Source organism: Cygnus olor, chromosome 10 (assembly GCF_009769625.2).
Source record: "Cygnus olor isolate bCygOlo1 chromosome 10, bCygOlo1.pri.v2, whole genome shotgun sequence".
Lineage (NCBI taxonomy): Eukaryota > Metazoa > Chordata > Aves > Anseriformes > Anatidae > Cygnus > Cygnus olor.
Window position 1 is genome coordinate 812,744 of NC_049178.1, and position 15,711 is coordinate 828,454.

At 34.6% G+C, this 15,711-nt stretch overlaps 1 protein-coding gene across 16 annotated transcripts in view; it reads left to right on the forward strand.

Annotated features, from left to right (window-relative positions):
• The window catches only part of ERC2 (ELKS/RAB6-interacting/CAST family member 2), a 511,348-nt gene that overhangs the window by 444,738 nt on the left and 50,899 nt on the right, over positions 1–15,711 (forward strand). For 4 of the 16 annotated variants that reach the window (XR_005822988.1, XR_005822990.1, XR_005822989.1 and 1 more), the window contains one exon: positions 7,722–7,912. The exons of the other annotated variants lie outside the window; for them this stretch is intronic. The gene's annotated coding sequence lies outside the window, so the exon portion shown is untranslated. The remainder of the gene's footprint in view (positions 1–7,721; positions 7,913–15,711) is intronic. 16 annotated transcript variants of the gene reach the window in all.

Below are 15,711 nucleotides of genomic sequence, written 5' to 3' on the forward strand. Positions count from 1 at the left end.
CTCTGGTGTTTTTTGTGTTTTTGTTTTTTTTTTTTCTTCCATTTCAGTTGTGACCTGTCTCAACTGTATAGAACATTTTCAGTACCTTAAAACAATGAAAATACTGCTGCTATTGTAGTAAGTCATCAGGGACAAAAACAGTGCTGAAGCACTGAGAGTGGTTCTGAGTTTTAGGTAGTAGTACTAGTACTCTGCGCTAGGCAAAAGTCACTTTTTAACATCTAAAAAATGAGGAAAATTGAATGTATGATCTTATTTTATAGAGATGTGTCAAAGATAACTTGTTGAAGTCTATACAACTATTTTAAAAATGGAAAGGAATATAAAAAACTAAGAACTTTACACAAGTAAGCCAAATGCTTTAGAGCAAATGACCAAGACATCTGAGACAAGCAAAGGCTTTTGAAACTGTGCCCAATGTCTGTGCACCATCTTTTCCTACACAGATAATAATGTTCTTTTATATCACAGAGATGCAGAAAGCAGTTTGTTAGTGTTCTAGAGATATCTAGATGTGGTGATGAGCAGCACAGAGAAGCCCAGGAAGCAATTAGTAAATGTAGTTTCAGGTAGATGGTTAGAAAGGCAGCATTTTAAAAACATTGGCATTATTGAAAGGCAGCTTCACTCTGTAAGAAACCTTTAGCCTGTGAACAGAATGACACTGAGATCCTAGAGTGAAATATAATGTGTGATCATTAGTTAGAAATAACCATAAATTTATAGACACCAGGGGGCAGAATTAAGGTTGCAAGGACAGCTATAAACCTGGCATTTTCAACCATCTAAAGGGCTATTTATGTCGCAAACTCAGACTTTTAAATGTAAATGGTATAGAATTTGTTACAAATAATGATCTGAGTTAGTGGAAACAAAAGCTTTTAAATACACTTGGAACAGAATTGCAATTGCTCATATATTCAAAATGTGAATTTAACTAAAAGCTAATTTTAATTTGTTTCAGCTGATGTCCAGGACACTGTTGTTTGTGGATAAATTATTCCAGCTTTCTAAGGGAAAAACATCAAACAAATCCTATCTTAAAAGTTAGACCTCTTTTTGTTATTTTCTGGAGTGCAGAAAATACTGCAGATAACTGCAGCTTTTATTTCCAACCTGACCTTCCATGTTCTGAAACTAATTTGCCATACTGCTTCTCAAAGTCTGCTCAAGGACTTCCTTTAGCAGAATAATGTGGTTCTTATTAAGTACATCCTATAAGACCCAGGAGGATTGCATGCAAAGGAAATAAGATGGAGACACAAATGAATTTCCATCCTCCAGTCAGATATATGATATTGATGACCAGGATGTATATGAAGGATATTTTGTAAAGAAGACAAAGAAAAAGAATTAAAGCAAATGTTTGACAAATTGCCTGTCTTCATATGCAAAGATGACAAGTGGTCTATACAACTAACTAGAAGAGATGTAGGCATCAAGCCAAATAGTTATATAGTCAACAAGTCTCTTTGAATCACATGCTTATATGTAACCTCTATTTTAAATAAGGCCTCACTTTAAATGACATCATCACGAATGACTAAAAGCCATGAGGTTTTACATGAAAAACGATAGTTCCTCTTTACTCCAAATGTTGTTTTTCACTGGTATTAATTTTATATTTTTACCAGAATACCAAAATATTCTGTTAAAGTGGAACTTCTTTAGTAGATAATTTGTCAATTTTTAACAAAATGCACCAAATATAATTGTGAAAATAGCAACTTTCATTCAAAATCTGCTTCTTCCTCTAGTTAAAGTCTTTCAAAGTAACAAAACATTTTCACATTAGGATAACTTGATAGAAAAATGCATTGAAGTAACTCAAATGTAGTACAACCCCTGTAACTTCTTATGTTTTGATTCTAGTGTGTCTTGCCCAATGTAGCTAAATATAGATTTCAAAGGTTTTACTGTGCACTTGGCTGATGAGAAAGACCTACACTGTACATGTGACACAGTACAAGTGTAAACAAGTGAATGGAGTCAGGAACTATCACTTTTTGTTTTATTCTTCAAAAACATGCAGAATTTGGATGATCAAGATTCTAGTATGATTTTCCTCTTAATCTGTTATAAACCATGAAATCTGATATTTTCACCATGACTAATCCATGAAATTTGTCAACTTTGTCCATAATTTACACAAGCTTTATTTATAAAGAGAACTTGTTTGAGTCCTAAGGCATGGAATATTATTTCCCAGCATGCTTTTAGTGTCTTTTTACTAATAAGTGTAAACAAAATGTGCACATTGATTACATTATTTCAAGATCAGGAAGTAAAACATGAGGAACATGAAAGAGTATATTTCCCATAGCAATGTATATGAGTCTTAAGACATTAAGAAGAAACTAACCTATCATATCAGAGTTGGTAAGGATGGTTGTGATCATAAAGTTTACCTAAAATAATTGGATAACTTGTTTGTAGATCAAAAGCATATGTGATACTTGTATGTCTTTATGTTGTAGGCTTTAGAATTAATTGCTGTCAGCATAAAACAGACCAGACAAAAATAGATTCGCATCAATTCTTTGTAATTGGGATGGGGGTGGGGAGGGGGAATGGCTTGAATGACAGTGAGGATAATTCTATTTTGTAATTGAGGGAGAGGAAATGGCTATACAACAGTCACACACTGAAGTGCAATTTACTATATATGGGAAAGAATAAGGATACTTTATGTAAATGTAATAATATGCAAGTAATACCTTCAAAAGGAAAGGAAAAAATTCTCTTGTGTACAGAGTTAGTCTCCTCCAGCTGTCGTCTCTCAGTTTGTGGGGGGAAGACTTTTGGGGAAAGGCCAAAACACAGATATTCACAAAGCATCCAATTTTTAGTTCAGCATAATGTCTTAATCATCTTTTACAGAGCTGCTCTGCTCTGTACCAAACATGCTATAAATGTGCAATACATCCGTACATGTAAATAAGTCACACTCCCTGTGGTGATGAAAACAAGATGATTACATATTTCAATAACTATACAATACTGCAGGTAATAGAAAAACGGCATTGTCCTGTTGTTTTTCAGTTGAACAGGGGACTAGAGCTACAATTTCTGAATGCTGTGGCTATCTCTACATAATTTCAAATTCCTCATTATACAGTTTTATGGAAGATCTCCAGAAATCATACATATTAACAGCACAGATGGCCAACTTGTGACATGATCCATAGACTGAAGCTAGCAAGAACTTTACCTGGTCTGTAATCTGGTCTCTTTCCAGAATAAATGATCATAAATCTATTCACATGTCCATTGAATTATTGAAATACAGACATCATTCGTCATGTTCCTTCACTCAGTCATGTGATGGGAAATGCCTGTTTTGTGGTCACATAGGTGAACTTCTGGTCATGTGCTGAGGAAGGGCTCAGGAAATAATCTTCAGGTGTCTCCTGCAGGTGTCACGATGTTCTTATTTGGTTGCTCAGGTCATGGAATGGGAAGTCTATGCTTTTGCGCTTCTTGTTGGCCTGCCTCCTTAATCATAATAGCTTATGTTCTCAAAGGTGTCACGAACTCTTAAACTAATTTCTGAATGAAAAGAGCCAACTGGATAAATAATGAGATTTAACCAAATGTCTGTGAGTTTCCAGAAAAAATAAAACCATCCCGTATGAAGAAGTGAATTCAAAACAGCTACTTATATTGCAATTAATCTGAGTATCAAATAGAAATAGCAGTTGGGGAGGTTAAAAAAAGGGGGGGGGGGGGGGGGGAAGGGGAGATCTGGGAAGTAGTGTCAGTGGAAAATAGATGCTTAGAAGAAACATGATTTCATAAAATTCCATTAAATGTAGAAACTAAAATTATCTATTAATCCTTTATTTTTATTAAGTGTACCTTATCTTGATATCTCAGTGTCTCTTTACAAATGCAACTGGGCCTTTCAGAACCTTAAAGTTTCTCTAATAGTACTGCCGTATTACAGAACTTATGAATAAGCAGTAGGGTTACACTACTGGGGTTACACTTAGTAGGGTTACGACATATAATTAACAGATCAATCAGTAGCAATTACTGAACAGTAACAGTACTGTTCGATAGTACAGTTCAGTAACAGTACTGATATAGATATCTCAGATATTCGGGGTAATATTTTTATGTATATTTAGCCTAATATGTACAGAATTGTTCAGGACAGAATTGAAGATGTGTAAAAGCTGTTAAAAAAAATGTGTAAAAAAAAAAGTGTAAAGATGTGTAAAAGATGTAAAAGTCCAAAAGTTTTTGGCTTTATTCACTTGCTGAATCCTTAAGCAAATACTCTTGTGTTTTCTACATTTAGACTCTTAAAAATTATTGCCTTTATGTTATAAAGGATTCTGTTTTACATGACTAACATGGCACGTTCATATGAGACAAAATGCTCTTCAGTGTAAATTGGGGCTACAGGATTTACCTAAATGATTGTTGAGTTTGAAAGTTCTATAGCAAGGCCTTTATTTAATGCGTACATTTATCAGCTAAAATCTCAATCGCTTGTATTATGTCACTCATGGCTGGAAAGAATAGCATCCTGCTGTTTGTGAAGCTGATCTCCTGCTGCTGTTTAGCCACTTGTAGGATTCCATCCCAATTCCTCTCATCCACTCTGTTTCAGTAGCACCTTATTTGGACTCTCACACATTCTTCTGTTGCTCTGTTTGGGATACTCTGTGAGCTGAATTAGAATTTTAATATTCCATTCAAAACATAAGGAATCTTTTTGTTAAATGAGAGTATAAGGAATACTCTTCTCCGCTCCCTAGGATAAAATTTCTACACATGCACTGTATTGTTTTCTTTCAAACTATTGTCCAGAAGTTGGGGCACTATTGCAATATATTGGTTTACTTTATATAAATCAGATCCAATTTGAGGTTTAATGTTGCAATAAGGCCTGCTACCATCTTAAATTGTTTCTTTCCTGTTCCTCATTCAGAGTTCAGCATTTCTTGTTTCCATTATGTCAAAGGTTTACTGATATCTTTTTGAGCTGCTTGTGTAAGTCAGGCCTAATTAAAGCAGAGAACCTGAAGGACTCCAAAAATGGTGTTAGAAATGACACCAGAACACAAAGTGCACTGTAGATATTTTTCCGTTACTTTCAAGAAGTCAGCTAAGATTTGTATAGACTTTGATATTTTGCCAGTAGCTATTTTTTGATATCCACATAAAGAGAGATATAGAGAAAAAAATTTAAAACTTGAATGGTATATCTATATATACATTGTCTGTCACTTTACTTCACAGCAAAGCCTATTAACTTCAGTGGAATTACTTGTGTCTAAGATAGCAATTGAATGAACAGAGTAGCAGAATGTGATCCTTTTAAAGGTAGAACACATAGGCATATACTTGCTTTAAGAATTGTTCTTTAGTGAATGGGATTTGATTTACTGAAAAAAGTGGTTGAAAAAAAATGGTTGAATTATTTACCCTATGAAAATAAAGAAGTTCCTTGTCTGAAATGTAATATTGCATTAGTCTCCTGTAAAATAAAAAAAATAAAAAAAAAAATGGTGCAGTATATGTAGCTTACCTGAGTGTATGAAGAGAATGAAGGCATTATCCAGGTGAAATACATTTCAATAATTTCATATAGTGTTTTTCACTTGGACCAAATTTCCAGCACTGGAAAATTTGGAACAGTTTTTAGAACATGTACCATGTTTGTTTTAGCTGTGGCTTTCTGCAGTCCAGATTTCCCTCAGTGTGCTGGATTATCATCATCAGGAGCTACTGGTACCAGGACCTGATGAGAAACACTATCTCTTGAAATGCCATCTCTTGAATGGGGTTAGGAAAGCAAGCAGAAATTGGAAAATACGAGGGTTGCAGCAGTTTGATAAACTACAAACAAGTTTTACAGCTAGCAGTGGAACAGAGAAGATGATAAAGAAAAAGGGGGAAAGAAAAAGAGTTCTAAAAGTGAAGGTGAAATGGGAGAGAAGTAAAGAAATGTAGGAGGAAGCAAAGGAAACCATATTGAAGAAAACGAGTGGGACAAAGAAAAAAGTAATCCATGGACTCTTAGCTTGCTTGTTTTTGGCATTTAATGTGTGTATGATTTGTTCACAAAAGTGTTAACATTTGTAATGATCAAAAGATATAAGAAGGATAAGAGTTTTTAGCAGGGGGGGTTATTTTATGTAATACAAAATGAAAAGATTTGTAAGTGGTCCATCTAGGCAATATTAGCTTGAAGACTTTCGTGGTTCTGCTGCTTCTTTTCTGTTTGTACTTTAAAATTAATTGAAAGCCTCATTGTTTTGTTTAAACTGTGAAAGCTTCCAAGGTCAATGAGTGAGGTAATTGACCTGCCTGTTGTAGGACAAAAATATGTATGTTAAATTGCATAATTAGTTTTAATTACATAATTATGGTGTTTAATGTGTGGGGGTCAAAGTTTACTATTACATTTAGAAGTCATGGCAAGAAACACCAAAATAAGCAACACAGTTTAATTCTGCATTTCTTTAGGATTTTAGAAAAGGGGCCCACTGTGATCTATCCTTGACCTTGGGTATATGATCATTATAGCAAATAATATATTGCTGTTATACTTTTTTGAATCATAGAGACACCTTTGTAAATGACTAAGTGACTACCAAAGACTTCATTTAAGTTTAAAGTACACGAAAGTTAATCAACAGTGGGAACTCAACTGACAGCAATTTAATCTGATTGGGTAAGGTAATTACACGATTACCAGGAGTGTTTATGTATTCACAAGGATATTTTTATTGGGGAAAAAAAAAAAAAAAGCTAATTTCTTTCTTATTGAGAAGAGAAAAAAACAAATTTATTGTCTTGAAATAGCTTCTTTTCAAATTTTAGGAACAAAATGAACTCGTAATTATTTGCAAATTTGCACTGGTTTTTCTAAACCTATTTCTAAACTAGAAATAATACCATCAGTTAACCCGTTTTGTTTAAGAAGCTTATTGCTGGCACATTAATTATATGAAAGCCTGAAGATGTCATGATGCTTGTAATTTGTGATCTGTTTTACTATGTGTGGACGCTTGCTTAAATACAGGTTGATTTCACCAAAGTTAAACTTAAGTGTCCATTTTACTAGTAGATATTTTTGGGCATGATGGCATTATTTGCTTTTCTGTGATAGCGAGAAAAAAAAAAAAAAAGCTATGTACAAGACAGTGTTCATAAGTGCTAGAAGAAAATTTTCACTCCAGGTACTCTGAATGGTCATCTAGAAAATTCTCTTTCAATCTAATGACAATACAGGGAGTGTTAGAAGATGAATCTTTGTTAACAAACATTAACATCTGTGAATACCAACCTGAAGTGCACTATAGATTAGAGTCCCACTTGACTAATAAACTATGACTTGCTCCAAAGCCTGTTTAAGTAGTGGGCCAGGCTTGGCCTTTGCACTTTGTGTGGTTGTGTTAGACACAAAAAAAAAAGAAGCTAAAACTTACAAGAATAACTTAATATCTCATGGGAAACTGTTAAACACATTCTGCTAGTGGAAATGGGTTGTAATTTTCTTAAGGTTGACTTCTAAGGAATTAAAAAGTTAATGAACTAAATGTTAAATAAGAAATATATTATTTTTTGTTAATGAGCTACATCATTGTAGGATGAAGTTATGATACATTTTGTGTTATGAAAATAATTTGTTTTCCCTTTTACTATTTTTCCCTAATTAAGTTCTTTAGAAAATATTACAATTTTGAATTGTTTTTCTAAACCAGATGATCCAGTCACTGTTGGAGGCACATAGCCACGGCAAAATCTCATGCTGTACATTGATCACCTGTCCAACCTTTGCCTAGAGTGTGATCCCCAGTTCCTTCAAGAGGTCCATCTTTACCTGTCTATAAAGAAGAAGAGGAGGAGGGAGACATCTGGGATATTCAAGTATCAAAGTTTAACACCAGAGCAGGTTGAATCTCCATTTATATTCTCTATATATGTTGCTAGTGTTGACTTTGGCTAAAGTTTTTTTTAAGTAATTATATAGTATACTCTGAAGTGTTACCAGCATTAAAACATTTTTGTTTAAACTCCTCACTTACAAAAATTATACATGCATTTTTCTTAGTTCTGTGGTGTGAAGCTGAATCCAAAGTCATTCTACTCTTAGCAAGTTAGCTAATACTGAGCATGTGTGGCAGTCTGTACCTGTCTCTTGAACATATGCTTACCACAAAGACCAAAATGGCTTGGTCAAAACTGTTCAGTGTACTGTAGTTGTACCATTCTGTATTTAGCACGAACAATTATATTCGGGTCCTCAGCGAGTGTGCTAATTTCCATTAACTTGCTTCAGACGAGTTAAACTTGCTCTTTCTTCCTCTTCCATTTCCAAGAGGACTTTGATATCCACAAAACAGACAGGGTTTCACTTACTGTCCTAAGGACTGCCCCTTTAGGAGTCTAGCTCAGCCCACACACAATCCTGGACTATGTCCAACTTGTTCTTTGAGCAAAATGTGAACCTCTGACCTTCTGGGCCTCCGGCAAGAGTGCTGCCTACTGAGCCACCAATACCCAGGCCATCAATAAGTTTTAAATGCCAGTTGCAGACTTCACAGAGATAATGACTTCAGTGTGTAAATGTTTTGTTGTGGAGGCTGCAGTCTCACATATGGTGTGACAGAGTAAATACGCTAAAACCATAGAGAGCTGTTGCATAACTTGCCTTGATATAGCAGTTTTTGTAATATGTTTCAAGGCATGGAATATTATTTAAAGGGACACTGTTATGTAGGCTTAGGCCCAAAATGAAGCTATTATAAAAAGAATGTTTAGCAAAAACAAAAATATGTCCATGAAATTGTTGGAGTGGGAATTTCAGGGTAAACTTGCTTGGATTTAAGCAGTCTCCTGCATGACATTGCACTGTTGTGCTAGGGAATGAGAACCAGAAAATGAAAATACTATTAAGTGAGAATCAGAATCTGAAACTGAGAAGAATTAAGATATTAGAGGTCTACTACTATTGCTATAACTTCTTAAAAATCAAATACTACCACATCCTGAGACAGATGAGATGAAAAAAATAAGTTCCAACCTAGTAATTCAAAGCAGCATTATTGACACAGGTAAATAAATGGACTTGAATTTTTATATTATTTTCAACCTGCTTTCAATTAAGTTATTCTATTATATATATATAAGTGTGAAGTAAAATTAATATGAAGTAAGCTTTAGGTTTTTGGCACGTTTCAGTTTTATTGATGTTCTTCATTTTCAATTTAGCATTAAAAGCACACAAAAGACATGTTGATGTCTTTCATTCAAAAAGAAATTCAAACCGATAAATGTTACTGTTACCCAAAATGTTATTTATAAGCTTGGATCAAGAAGGAAAACTTAGCTGGATTCAAGGCAGGACTTGTATTATGGAAAGGCTGTTAGATAAATTGCATGAGTCTTCTATGGAGCAAAGGCCAGGAACCCAGGACTCTTTTTTTCCATCTGAGTGCCCAAATCACTAGGCTACAGACTCTTGCTCCCTCTTGTGTTCTCTCTCTGGCCTAATGAATCTTGAATTTTTTTCTGTACAATAATACAGCTTCTACAGGAGAGCTTTAATATATCCTTACCCTCATCCCAGGATTTAACGTGGCCTGTAGCCTAATGATTAGAACATTCTGCTAAAAGACATTGCTTTCAGTCTTGGACTGAAGAAGGAATTAACCTGGGGATTTTCCTTTTGGGTTGGGTAGTCATGCTGCTAGGCTACCAATGGCTGCTGCTCATGTACCACTTTAGAACGGAATAGCACCTGAAGAATTCTGGAGGAAACCTGCCTGGCTGGTGACCGTTAGGCTGGCTCTGAGAACACTGTTGGATCAAACTCCTCAACCCAGATACGGGGATGGGTTTTGTTTCTAGATCCCAGTCAGGGTTAGGCGTAAGCTGTGCAGTGAGGTGTTTGCTCCTGTTCAGGTAGGTAATGCTCTGGCCATGCACAGAGATGCAGATCCTCTTTCTGGTCTAACCATAGAAAACTGTAGTGTTTTTGGAGAACAGATGTCTCCAGGCTGAGAAAGAGGCCTTCAGATTTACCATTAGGGCTGGAGGTGCCTGAATTCTGCTGTTGTCCCATTTTGAATTCCCTTATCTTTAGGACTGTTGTTATTTTAATTTAACAGCTCCTTTGAATCTAGAACTGAGGAATTTTATGAATCTGTTTTTCAAACATAAGTTAACTTTACAGAAGCTTTTATAATTAAATGATAGGAAGGATTTGTGGTTAAAAAAGGCTTTGACATTTATGAACAGTAGGCAGAGTCTGTTTTGAAGCTCTAAAAAAACTAAATTACTTAAAATGTGGTAATGTTTTTGATGGAGTTCTTCAGAGCAGCATGTATTAATCTGAACTCAGGAGTATTCAACTAAATTAACACCATTGCATTTATAAAACAAATGTTTGTCAGAATTTCTGACTTAATTCATAGGTTATAATTTTATCTTTTTCAAGATGTATATTTTTAAAATGGCTTGCAGTGCAGATCCTTATTAATGCAAGTGCATTTATCTTCCTCTGTGGAATTATTCTGGTGAGTAAGTCAATGCCTAAAATCAACTAGGATGAGTCTGGTTTTCTTTTTAATAGAAATGCTAATTGCAAAAATGACATCTGTGAATTATTTTTAGTCTAAAGAGCTACAGACAGTATAAAATTAGAACCGTGGATTTGCTTGGCAGTTCTTTTATTATTGTTTCTACCTTTTAAAACATTGGAGGAATAATGTGATTCATTGCCCATTACTTTTCTGGCAGTAGATGCATCACCTAGTTTGGTATCCAAGTGCATTACATTGTGAACTATTGTGAACTATTGCTGCTTTGTAATATGGTACATTGGTGGTGAGAATGGAAACTTGTATTCATGGAAGGCTGTTGTTTTTAAAGACTACTCATGTTCTGCCTCCACTAGCGTCTGTTTTCATTGCAGTGGAGCCTTTCTTATAGTAGGATAGCACTCAGCACAAGTAAGAAGGATATAATCTGTATCCTGAAGAAGGTGTTCACTGACTAAGACAGGACATTCATTGTCTCATAATCTGTGTTTAGAAGAGCTACCATTTACAGCATAACACAATTTCAAACTATCTCCCTTTTCACAGTGAATGGAAGTTAAAATGATAAAGATTATAAATTAACATCATATTAATGATTTTATAGTGCATGGGGACCTACTGATGTAGTCTGCTTCTTTAGTGCAGTGTTGACTGATCTAGAGGAGATGCCAGTATTAAAAGGTGGAATTTACATATCACTGTTATGAATGTGGGATGAATAGCTAAAAAAAAAACACTAACAGCCCATGTAATGACAGAACAAGGGGAGAGAGGACTGAGTGAAAACAGGAAAATTAAGTAGAAGCGCAGAGAAAACTGTTAGAAGGGATTTTTGTTTTTTTAGTCTGTGAATTGATAGAGTGGTAAACTTTGAGGGTGAGTAGAGGTCTTCACAGATGAATAAAGTTTCTATATGTAAGGATAAACTATATCACATAATACCAGTTGATTTGAATTGGTGCATTTTGGGAAGCCCTGCATAAAGGAGTTATGATAATTAAAATTTTTGATAAACAAGCATTTTGATAGAACTAAAAGGTAATAGTTGAGTGTAAATTAAACTCTAGAAATGAAAGAGAGACTTGCAGTTAAAGTCACATGAAGATTAGCAGTTTGGGAATGGCATATTTTCAAGATTACAGGTAGGATGGGTAAAAGGAAATCACAGTAAAGATGACTCATTTTAGTTAGAGTTCAAATTAAAGGTCTTATCTTCTGAGGTATGAAAATTATCAACTCCATCATTGCTTAGCACAAGAAAATTAATATGAATGCTGTTAATGTTTTCACTTGATCAATTTTAAATGAAAAGGCTTTTCATTTCTTTGCATATTTTGTTCCTCTCATTTTATATGAGAGGTTCATTGGTGAGTAGCAATGATTCTCCAGCCTTAAATCGCTTGATGTCTTGAACAGAAAGAGGTTTCATGGCCTGGTCTCACTGTCCCCTCTTTAATCTTGTGACAAAGGAAAAAGGGAGTGTTCACAAATGTCTGATACTTATTTGCATTTGCTCTTGCCAGTAGTGAAGCTGATTGGAAATTTTTCTGTTTAACAGAGTTTTTGATAGAAATTGTTGCTTTATCAGTCCTGAAAATCTCTCTCATATCAAGGGTAGTTAAAGAAACTTCCTTTAAGAAGCTTTAATTCCAAATAGCCAATAACTAATTTATTTAAAATGAAACTGCTCAACAAGAAACCTTGAGAGAAATCTGCATTACAATACCCAGAGCCTAATAGTTAGGGCATTATCCTTTAAGACATGTGACTTTGGTTCAATTTCCTTTTCTGAGTCCAGCTGAATAGAGACTTAAACCCAGTTGAATATCTAATGCATCCAAGGCAACTGTCATTACCACTCGACTATTGTCTGTGATAGGTTGGGTATCTCTGCTTTTGTAGAAATCGTGAAAGGATTTGCCCTAATACTAACAAGACCTTTCTGAAATCTCTTATAGGCTAGCAAAGAACATTTGTGAACAGCTTTAATCATAAGCCTCAGGCTCTGAAGAAATGCCTGTAATAATCATTATTTTATATATTCATACCAGGCAACATTTATTAATCTGGACTCTAAACTAAATCTCAATCTAAGACTCCATATAGATCTGTTTTTCCATGCCTCTGGTTATTCCTGTTGGCTGTCTCAGGTTTTTCTCTGTTTTTCCACATTTTAACAGTTCAACCAAACCTGCCTAGTAGTAGTGCAACAATGAACTTAATGGCATTTTTCTGTATGGTTTTGTATCTCTCTATTTTTGCACCTTATACTTTATTATAAGAAGGTGAACTCTGTAGTTATCACTACTGAAGGTGCTTCTAACCCAAAACCTGTCATAAGTAAATTGATTGTAGTTGGCATGTTCTTTTGCAATATGCAGTCGATGATGAATTCCATGAAACTACAGGAATCAGGATTGCTTTGTGCCCTGTCAGTGTGTAGGTATTCTTCTGAGATTACCAAAAGGGATTGGTTACCTTGGTAATGTGTCCACCAATATTTATTGTGTCTATTTCTTTACACAGGCTAACATTCATCACATGAGAATGTTGGTCACAATCATCCTGAGCTGAATTTAAATTGATGACCTAAAGGTTAAAGTCTCTGTTTCCCATTACCACTCCCTTGGGCTGTCCAGTCCCCCAACAACTGGGTTTAACACCATTTTCAGTTTATCAGTATCTTTGGAGGAAGAGTAGTTTTTAAAGTGTTGATCTAACTAGTACTATCAATATCCTGTTTAAAAAACAGGACGTCAGTATGACTTTTGCAGCTTGTCAATACTTGATGAAGATCTGAACAAGTATTCAGATGCTAGACTAATGACTTAACTTGTCTGTTAGATAGATTTAATCCAGTCATATGGGAACATAATGCGGTGTAGCAGCCCAGTGAAACATGAAGCTATGAGAACAGCTGAATAAATTTAAACACATTTTTAAACATAAAAACCTTTATCATAAAAATCTGATAATATAGAAGAAAAACTAATAACACTTTCTTTTGGTTTTGTTATTCTCTACAGTAGTTGAGAAGACTTAACTTTTCTTGTGGTTGCTGACTTTAAAGAAGTAGCAACAATTTCTAGCGCTACTTTTTGCCCCATATGAAGTCTATTCTTTCTCACTCATTAAGGAATGAATCTGGTTTCTGTTTTATTCAATATTGTATATACATCTCACCCATAAATATTTAAACTAAGTAAATATAGAATCTTAAACATGGAATATGCTTTCATTCTGAACTGGTGGCTGTGGGGGAAGGTAAAAATATTTTATTCAAAGACCAATGGTCCCTTTGGAAGAGAGAAAAAAAAGTGTTTTGCCAAAAAATTGGATATCCTTGTGCTTGCTGTAGGGCAGCAAACTTTTTACTGGATTATACCTGTATTGGTGTATTTATATGTGTAAAGTTCAGACTATAAGGAAAGGGTTTGCAGATACTCACTTCAGAAACACATGGCTAGTATTCAGCCTCCATGTCTGGGGCTAATTTAATTCTTCTTCTCCATTCAAAATGCCTCATTCCTGCCTACAAATGCAGAACAGATTCCCTTGTAATTTTCTTTCTTGGAAGTACAGTCATTTTATTCCTAACTGGGAATAGCATGAAATGGAAATACATTTATGACTGTGCTTAAAAACAAACATCAAACAAAACAAAAGCAGGGATAATCTGAAAGATAGTTCTGTAACAAATTGATGCAGAAAAAATGAGGCATAATCCAAAGTATGCAAATGAATTTTTTTCAGGAAGATTTCCTTTAGCAAACCGATTTTTGGAAGCAGCGTAATGTGGCATACCTAGAGTACTTCATTAATTTTATCTTTATTGCCAGTCAAAACTATAATGCAAATTCATGTTTTTAATTTGATTCATGCATGTTAAGTTCACTGCATGTGTAAATATGCAGCAGATCTAGATCCGATTCTTTTCAAAAAGGGTCGATCAAGAGAGGTGTAAAAAAAAAATGTATTATTGTATTAAACTGAATACAATTAATACTGGGCATTTGTGCTTTATAATGTTATGAATGTGTGACTCTGTCATCTGTATATTACTCACCCTTGTTCCATATATATTGTACAGTCTGAGGTGCTGAGGGGTACTTAATGTTGCATCTCAAGGCACAGTTCTGCTGAGGCTTTTTTGAAAAAAGACAAGCTCTGTTATGTTGTTATGTTTTGGAGTCTGTGCTTCAAACTATAGCTTGTGTAGGTAGCCAATGGGTTAGACCAGCTCCTGTAAAGTCTGTATCCATTTGCAGCTAATACCTTGTTGAAATATAAAGTAAGCTTTAATTATAAAAGAGAAGGACAGATACAACTATAACACTTTACTATTTACAAAGCAAGATCATACTAAACCTCAAAATAGAAAGGGAAAGTAGATAAAGAACATTTTATTATGCATTACAGAGACATAATTAACTGACCAATATGAATCTCCTTTGTTGAATTTGATGAGGTGGAATAATTAATTTTAAAGGGGAAACAAAAATCCACCTTTTATTTTAATTGATTTTTTATGTGTAGATCAAGTGCCTAAACTGGATTGGTGGTAAAGACTACTTTATCTAAGTTTAGTAATGTTTCTCATTTTTCTTTTGGTTTTATAGATCAAATAGAAAAAGATGTGAGAGAACATAAAACAGTTTAGTCTGTCCTTGTCAGAACGGCAGGGTAGAACAGTATTATCAACGAGATTCAATGGTTATTGTTGACTTGTTTTGTGCTGTTTCCATTTTGTTCATAGAAAGCAATGGCAATGGCTTTATTGATTTATAAAAGGAAGATTGGAATATTTTAGTTATGTCCTATGTAATTAGACCTAGTAAAGCGTTTTTTGGTGTAGAGTTTTTTAAACAACTTGGTCTGAAGCTACCCTTTTAAGCTCGGCTGGTTGAAGTGATACAGTAATGAATCCTAAATTCGAACATTATTTCTTAAGAGTCTGGCTCTGTTTTCCAAAATCACATTGACAGATACGGGAAGAGCAACACCCTTCTTTGGTCTTAGATCAATACTGTAATGAAAATGCAAATACTTTTGTGTGTTTCCACAGCTCCCATAGAAGCAGCAGTCACACTATGTTATTTTTTTTCTTCACTTTATCTCTACCAGTCCACAAATTCAGTCTCTATTGACA